Raw genomic sequence first — 8,752 nt, 5'->3', positions numbered from 1 at the left:
TATCAAATAAAGTAGCAATTTGCAAGCCCAAAGTAGAGATCCTGAATTCAAGACACTTCATACAAGGTAAACACAAGCATTGTGAATAATTTTTACAGGATGTTGCAGGTACTACAATTTTATATTGTGTGTAAAGTGGCTAAAAATATTCATGGGGAGAAAAAAAATCAAGGACCATTAATTATAGATATGTGACATGAGTGATTCAAATTTGCACAGGCACAGAAAGTTTCAGTATATGTTTGGCAGACGCACACCACTGACTATTTTGAGACAGGCTACAAGGCTGGAGAGGCATTTGGGCTGCCTGATGTGGCCATCCCTATATTCTTAAATCCCTCATCTGAATGAAGAAGAGCTGTGTTTTGCAATGAGGCTACTTCCAGAGAGTCCAAAGCTAATATAAAGTTCTGTGTTTGAGCAGAAACACCACCCTGCAGCTCCAAAACTCCTTCTGAAAGTTGCTCATCTATTCCCAGCATTATCTGATGAAAACAACAATAAGAAAAGATCACTTTGTTTAAAAAACTTCCAACCAGCTCCTCTGTTATCCAAACCAAAACTCCACACTTTTCTGAGGTTTCCCTTCCAGAACCACAAAAGACATTGGCAGGTTCTATAGACTCAGGCACCAGTAAAATCCAATATGTATTTAAAGAAGACTGATTGCCTGTCCTTACTGCAATGATTCTAAGGCCCAGTGCTCCACAGGGGAGATATACAAGACAGCCAGGAAAGACATTGTGAAAACAGACAGTGAGCATATAAATCACCAGTGCAGCTCAGACATGGAAGGTGGAAAGATGACTCCTATTTGGAAGATAAAATACACTGTACATGCTAAAACAGAGCAAGGAAATCTTTTGATACTGGCAAAATGCAGAATACTGTGGGGACAGGAAAGGAATCAACCTTCTGCCCTCAGTGAAAACATTGGCTTTAGTGAGCCAGAAACTGGAAAGGGTTATTTTTTCCTTGTGCTGAAATACCTCCAGACTATAGCTGGGAGGAGGACTGGGGCACTTGCCTACAATGATTCAATCTAATATGGAAAAAAATATAGGTTCTTGTGATATTTTCTAACACCAAGGTATTTGTCTGCTTTAATAAGCCCAAAGAACCTAGGTGTCTGGTGATTTCTTGTCATAAATCAGGAGGTCATTAAAAGAAAAAAGTATTAAAAGAAGGCAAAGATTCTGGCAGGAGTCTTGAGAAAACAATTGAAAAGCATTTTTGAAGTTTCAGTCATTTTGGTGCAAAGGCCACAGCTCTGAGCAGTAGTACTTCCAAAGTCAACTTAGTCTGTCAGCTAAGTACCTTAAAGCTCCTGAATTTACTGAATTTTAGACCACTGATTCCACTTTCTGCCTGTGACTGGATATTGCCTGCTTAGAACAACGCGCAAAGCTGCGGTTGTGGGAGGGAGCTGAAGAAAGTCACGCTACCTGACCAACAGGAAATTCAAAGTGCATCAATTCTGAGTCCAAAGAGCTGTTGAAAAGTAAGATAAGGTTCAGAAGGGGATTACTGTGTCCTAAATGTGATATTTTTATTGAGAGGGCAATGCTTAAATTACATTTTTATGAGCCAGAGTGGCATACCATCACTTTTTCATTTTACTGGGAAGCTTGCTGGGACTTCTCTGGTTCACAGCTGCAGAACGGATTAATTTTATCCTCTCTTGAATGAGACCTTCAGTCCCAGTGTAACTTCTAACTTGGAAGCAGCATGCAAGGATACTAAAAGAGCAAAATTATTATATCATGAGACAGAGCAAAAGAGAAACAGGAATAAAAATTAATAAAACACTAAGACTTGATTCAGCAAAACATTCATGCACAGGTTAGTGTTAAGCATCCCTGGTTAGTGAAGCACTAAAGCATTTTCTTGGGCTTAATCAAAGTTAATGGGATTTACACAAGTCCTGAAAGTAATCATATGTTTCACTGCTTCATTAAATCAGAATACAAGTACAAAAAGGCAAGGATTATCCTCAGGGAATTCCACTGAAATACAGAGTGATACATAACTATAAATCATGTTAAGGTATTTTTTATTAAAATTCAAACACAAAAATGTGTTAAAGAAAGTGCAGGTTGCATAAGAGCTGAGCCTCAGAATAGCACTTTGTTTAACAAGATATCTGAGACACGGGACCTGTTTCAGTGTAAAATCAGAAGTAACTACAGTAAAGCCAAGGCTGATGCAGCTGAGATCAATATTAAACCCCAGAGAAGGGGAATTTTCTAAACGTTTAGGGGGACGGGAAGAAAAATGGAGAGCAGGTCCCCAGAGAATGTGATAAATGGTGATGGGTTAGGCAATATAGTTCTGCTTCCAAAAGCCAGGCTTAATCGTCACTCAGGAGTAGACATTGTGCCACATATTTAATCTATCCCTTAGAGAGAGTCAAAAGGATCAAAAGCATCACACAGATACTTAAAGGGAAAGGTCATATTCCCATTGAGGACTAATGACTATATCCGTTCCTGTGAGCATGGGGATTTCTGGTGAGGGAACTAAAACTGCAGTGTTTCCAGGGTTAACTCTGGCTGTAGGGTGTCCGCTGCCACAACAGCTTCTTGAACCCCTCCCCTTTACTCCAAACCTTCATGCTGTGAACTTGCAGCTCCCTGTGTTTCTCCTACAGCTTTTCTATATCTTTCAGCAAAGGGATTTCTTTAACAAAACTAAGCTCTGTGATCAGATCACCCGAAGCCACTGCAATGTCTCAAAACTACCAAAGCCTTTGTGGTTACAGAAGAATTGTAGAGAGCTGCTATAATTTAAGAGCAGGGATTTTTTTTCCACTGTAGTGGTTCAATGTGTGTTGTGTGCACACATGTGCTTCAGCACAGATGGAGATTCAAATGAATATCAGACCCTTTGGTGTGAGTTCAAATTTCCTGAAGGTGTTGGAATGTCTGTAAAACATCAGATGCCCTTTTGGTTGTTTTTTTATAAATACATTTCAATTCTCTGCTGATTTGACATTTCACTTTATTTAGGAAAATCAGGAAAAAAATGACAACATATTGAAAAAAGTTATTTTGGAAAAAAAGAACATGGAAAGAGAAGGAGGCTTGGATGTCCCTGACAGCTACCTGCTTTTCTTATACAAAGCCACCTACGATTCTTCTACAACCACAAACAAGCCAGGTTTTCTTTGTGCTCTGTCCAGAAAGGAAGTTCAAAATATGTACATCTACTCCAAAGCTATCAATCTTTTTTATAAGATTACTGGGGAGAGTAGAGAACCATTGTCATATTTCTTAAAATTAATTTTCCCCACTCTTTCTTTTTTTTTCTCCCAACACATTTACCTCCTAAACAATAGTTACTTTATGACTGTTTTACTTTTTTACTGCTTATATCCATTTCTCTGTTTCTTCAGGAAAGGAAAAAAAAAAAAGGGAAAAAACTCCAACCCCCAAAACTTTAGAACCCTGCATTGCTGGCTTTACTTTGTGCTTGCTACTATCAACCCAGACCCATATGTCTGGAGAGGCTGTGTTTCCACAAAGCCTGAAGGATATATTGCATGAAAGAGTTTCTAAATGGTCAGTAAGACCAAGAAAACAACAATCACTGAACCTTTCAATTCTCGAAAATGGTTTCAATTGCATATTGAAAGTAACATAAGGCAAAAGAGCAACAAAAATCAGAGTCAGGCCCCTAAACAAATGTCATCACTGCTTAGACTTCAGTGAGGGTGTTAATTATTATCACAAAGTGAGGAAACCACAGAATTGTTGGACCAAACACACGTTTCATGTGGAGAAAGTAGTACAAACAAACCAAAAACATACATCATTTTTCATGGAGTACAAAGAAGATGCATCTAGTTATCCAACAAGCCCTAGGGATCCTCCTCCTGTACAAACTATCTAACCTAGTACAGTACAACTTGCATCCCAAGGCTGTTACAGTCTTTCCATACGCTTGTAATTTATTAACTATCTCAGCTATGAGACTACAACTGGATAATTCTGAGTGTCACTAAGAGGGAACTTCTTGTATCAAATCTACATATACTGTACTATGATACAAAGACTAGAGAACCAACCCTCTCCCATACATCCACATTTGCAGTTCTTTAAATGAGATTGAAATTAACTTAAGAAATGCAATTATTCTATATGGGTCTAGGACATGGAATATATAAAAGGTGTGCATTCTTCATGCTATATATGGATAAAGCATGCACATGGTGAAAAAACGTACTTCTCATTGCAATACAGCACAGGGAGCAGTGATGCATGTAGTTCAAAAGTCATTCCAGAGAATGATAAACAGCAGATATTTCACATTAAGGTGACAGAAAGGCCAGAGCAAGTAGTTTTTGGATATTCTGTCTAGAAGGTGTCCTTCTCCCCCTTTACTATCAAGATGATTTGTTACCTAGAGCAGAAAAAAAAATAACATATCACAGTATGTATTTAATACAGGAACATCATCTAGCCATGCCACAAAGATTTTGTTATTTATGAACCAATCTAGGAATAAAATTAGTTAGAGTGTTGAGAAAAAAATAGAAACTAGGCAGTTCACTGACCTGTACTCTCAGAATTAAGAAGGACAGATCCTTTCCTGGTATGCACTCATGATGAGCAATTTTTAGAGCATCTCCCTGTTATAGATAGATGTCATTTATGATAGATAAGCTAAGCTGACATGCTTATGTTATTGCCACATTTACCTGAATCATAGCCACACTGACTGACCTTATTTTTAGGCTGATAACCATCAACTTTGCATAGCTTTGCACAATGGCTGAACACTGGTTTCAGTAGCTGAAATCTAAGTTGAGAGAAGGTGGGAGAAAATCTCCAAGCACCGTACAAAGGCGACAGAACAAATTTCACCTATTGAAACTTCAATTCAACATTATTGAACCCCTAGAAATTCCTAACAACAGAATCCTGGAACTGGTGTACTAAATACAGTTAAATTGCTTTAGGTCAAGTAATGTTTAACTTAGGTCATTCACCATCAGCAATTTGAGCTAACTTACCTAGCTTGACTTAAGCTGGGTTTAACATGGTCTACTTTTTCAAATGACCCATAACAATTCTATTCCTATATTTTCTAACTGATGTACAGATTAATTTTTTAAAATGACTCTTACTTAGAAATGTGTGAGCAAAGCCAGTCCTGCACAAACCGCACCTTTACTTGAATTTACTGCCATCATTTTAGAAAGTTTATTTAAAAGAATATAACCCAAATATGTGCTTTTCTATGAAACACACTTTTCAAGTTCATTTTGCCAGAGAAAATACTAATTTTCCAGAATAGCATATTTCATTTGCTACCAAAGAGGACTGACTGTAACATAAAGCGGGTGGCTCCTTTAGAAGAAAGAGAAACAATTTGACATGGTAGGTCTGGTATCCTTCTGCAGTATCAAATGAAGCCCTACATTTTCAAAATGATGCATGGGAACTTAACCACGTGGTGCCCATTAAAGTCCATGCCAGCTCTCATGGTTTATGAGGTCACCAGAAGTCCTTGATGGAATTACACCCCCGTCCTGCACGGTGGATTCTCTTGTATCACAGATTCTGAATCAAAGCCTGTAAGGTTAACAAAAATGTCTGCAGTCAGTTTGCTCAGGTTTGGATCACGTATTTCCACTGGAAAGAGAGAAACAAGAGAGAAATAAATTACTGAACAATTGTTAGTGTAACAGCATGGCATGGATCTTATGTTGATAAGTATTCCTGTATGGTAAGAGGGAAATAATGTCTTCCTGTAGTTGTGCTCAAGGCATCTGAATGAGAAGAGAAACACTGGGGAATATTCCTCTGAAAAACAAAAGGACATCCTGTGAGAGTGCGATTACAAAGTAATTCTTTGAGCATTCCTAACAGCTATCAGACAACATATGAAACACAGTATACTTGAAGAATAAGTATTCTGGGCTCTTTGTGCATCATGTGCATTTTTAGAATTTGCTGTTCTGGTGCACATATGTCAGTTTTGTATTTATTGGACCGAACCCTTTAAAATCTATCATAATGGCAGTATTCAATGTCCAAAAGTGAAACCTGGCACTCAATTTGCACAAAGAATTTGCACATTGTTGTGTTTTAAAACACTCAGTAGTTAATAAAAGACTGTGGTCTATTGGTATATTGGTTTTCATATTCTCTCTACTGGAATATGATCTTGCTTTAGCAATAAAGTGATATGTTGATTGAATACTTTCCAGTTCTCTAGGTTTCTAGGAGTGTTCCTCGGCTTGTATCATGTAGCAGCACAGTGACTTTTTTAGAAGAATCCTTACTGGAAAATGAAAAGCCATGGTATCACTGGAGTCTCCTGAATCTGTATATGTAAGGCAGAATAATTTTATTCAAAAAGTAGATGTTTGTCAATTCATTATTAAAACATGGACCAGGAATCAAACACAGTCTGGATTCCATCAGATTATAATGTGTCATAAGGCAGCCAACAATTTAGGAAACAATTTGTATGTATTAATACATGCATACCTTGCATACAAAGGTGTGGAAAGAAGAAGACATGCTTCTTGAAGGAGATTTGCACAGAGCAAAGAAATAATGTCTCTGAGACAAGCAGTAAATTAGGAAGCATAACAGCAATGCCATAGGGATTATCACCAGGTTGTTTCCATGGGAGCATGGTGTCTGTGGCTTACTCAGGCTTCTGTTACCCAGGGCTGTGAATGGGGTACCCTGGCTAGCCAAAAACTGAAACGGTGCAGCACTTATTTTACAGCAACCAACAAGATCAGATCAGACAGGGAGAGAAAAAAGTTGACACTTCATATGGCACCTCTCTGCACTGGGGAATACAGATGATACAAACACAGCTCTACTGCTTCTGCATCCAGGTGACTTCACACTTACTGCCCTGACTGTCTGCGAGCTGCAGAGGTCACCCACCGGATAAGTGTAAATTAACCATAAAGGGAATGCAGTGCTGTATCAAATGAATTTCTGTAGCAGCTGGGGAGGCTGTGGCAGAATTTCAGAGGTTTTGAAGGGTCGATCCCAGTGGTACAACAGTTTTTGATTTTCCAAGAATGGCCGATCCCAGTGGTACCATGGCTTTTCATTTTCCAAGAAAGATTCTTTTAACACACTCTGGAGTATACTTTCTTCTGTCTTTTGTTTTAGTTTCTGTTGTTATTATTCTTTGAAAAGAAAGGAAAGTCAAGCAAGTTCAGAGTGGGGCAACTTTTTCATTACAGAGGATTGAATCAGCCAGTATTGTGTACTTATGTTCACAGGCAAACCTTGTGATATAGCCTGTAATATTTTACCTTTTGCAGCCAGGCTGCCTTTCTTGCCTTTGCTTAAATGTCAGTATACACACAGCTGGCCTGGGCTATTCCCCCCCTCCCATCATCTCTTCACCCCTCTGTACATCAAGCAGCAGCCAAATTTTACTGATAAAGCAGAAGGAAAAATATGCATTCTTCATGCTGGACAGCTGAGCAGGGCTAAATGGCTAATAAAAGTCACAGGCAACAACTTTAAAAGGGGGAAAGGAAAAGGCTGGTGCTGTAGGTGGAAGTGGAAAAGGAAGGAGGCTGGAGTGGTGGGCTGTGGAGGGTGACATGCCAGTCCTTGAGCTGGAGCCATTGCCAGTCCTTCTACACAGCTTGAGCTGCACAACCTCAAAAGTGCATTGTTATTTCTGCAAAATTTTTACTTCCATCTGAAGGCATTTTGGGTGAGCTGAGATCAAGGGCGTTTGAATTAGTTTTATATACAGCTTAACTCAGGTAGATATTTGACATGGATAAATACTTTGCCAGCAGCAAAATATTAATTATCAATTTGCAATCTCTCACCACACACCTATACTTCAATGCCCTATTTCTGAAGTATTCACAACCCTGATACAAAGGTTGCAGAATTACATAGCCTAGGCTTTTAATTAGCTTTTGGAAATATATTAAAATATGTATTATAGAATTGACTGGGTTGGAAGGGACTTTAAAGACCATCTAGTCCCAAACCTTCTGCCATGGGCAGGGATACATTCCATTAAACCAGTATCTCAGAGCTCCATCCAAACTGACCCACCTTCAGGGATGGGACATCTTCAACTTCTCCAACCAATTCCAGTGCCTTACCAACCTCACTTCTTTCCTAGTATCTAATCTAAACCTACTCCTTTTCAGTTTAAAGGTTTCCTTGTCCAGTCACTACAGGCTCTTGAAAAAAGTCCCTCTCCATCTTTCTTATAGGCTCTCTGCAGTTATTGGAAGGCTGAAGTTAGGTCACCCCAAAGCCTCCTCCTCTCCAGGCTGAGCAATCCCAATTCTCTCGGCCTTTCCTCACAGGAGAGGTGCCTCTAATCCACCTGGTGGCCTTGCTTTGAAGTCACTCCAACAGGTCAATGTCCTTCTTGTGCTAGGGACCCCAGAGCTGGATTCAGTACTCCAGAGGAGACTCCACCTTGGGTATAGGCGTTGACAGATTGAGAATTCCTAATAAATAATTCTATGCTGTTGGAGGTGTGAGAGATTGTGAATTCCTAATTAATAATTCCCTGCTGCTGGCGCTGTCACTTAAACTAAAGCTGCGAGCTCCTTTGCCCTTGCCCTCCACAGGGGCCGTGTCAGCGACGCCCGGGCTCTGACCACGGCGCGCTCTCCTGTACAGCTCCTCTTTTCCTCCCCGTCACCTACAGCAGGCTGGGGCGGTACAGCCTCCTGCAGCCCCTCGGCATGCCCGCAGCCCGGAGCCGGGAAGCGGCGCTCCAGCGTTCCCGA

This window comes from Geospiza fortis, unplaced genomic scaffold (genome assembly GCF_000277835.1).
Source record: "Geospiza fortis unplaced genomic scaffold, GeoFor_1.0 scaffold138, whole genome shotgun sequence".
Taxonomy (NCBI): Eukaryota; Metazoa; Chordata; class Aves; order Passeriformes; family Thraupidae; genus Geospiza; species Geospiza fortis.
This window is presented reverse-complemented; position numbering follows the sequence as displayed.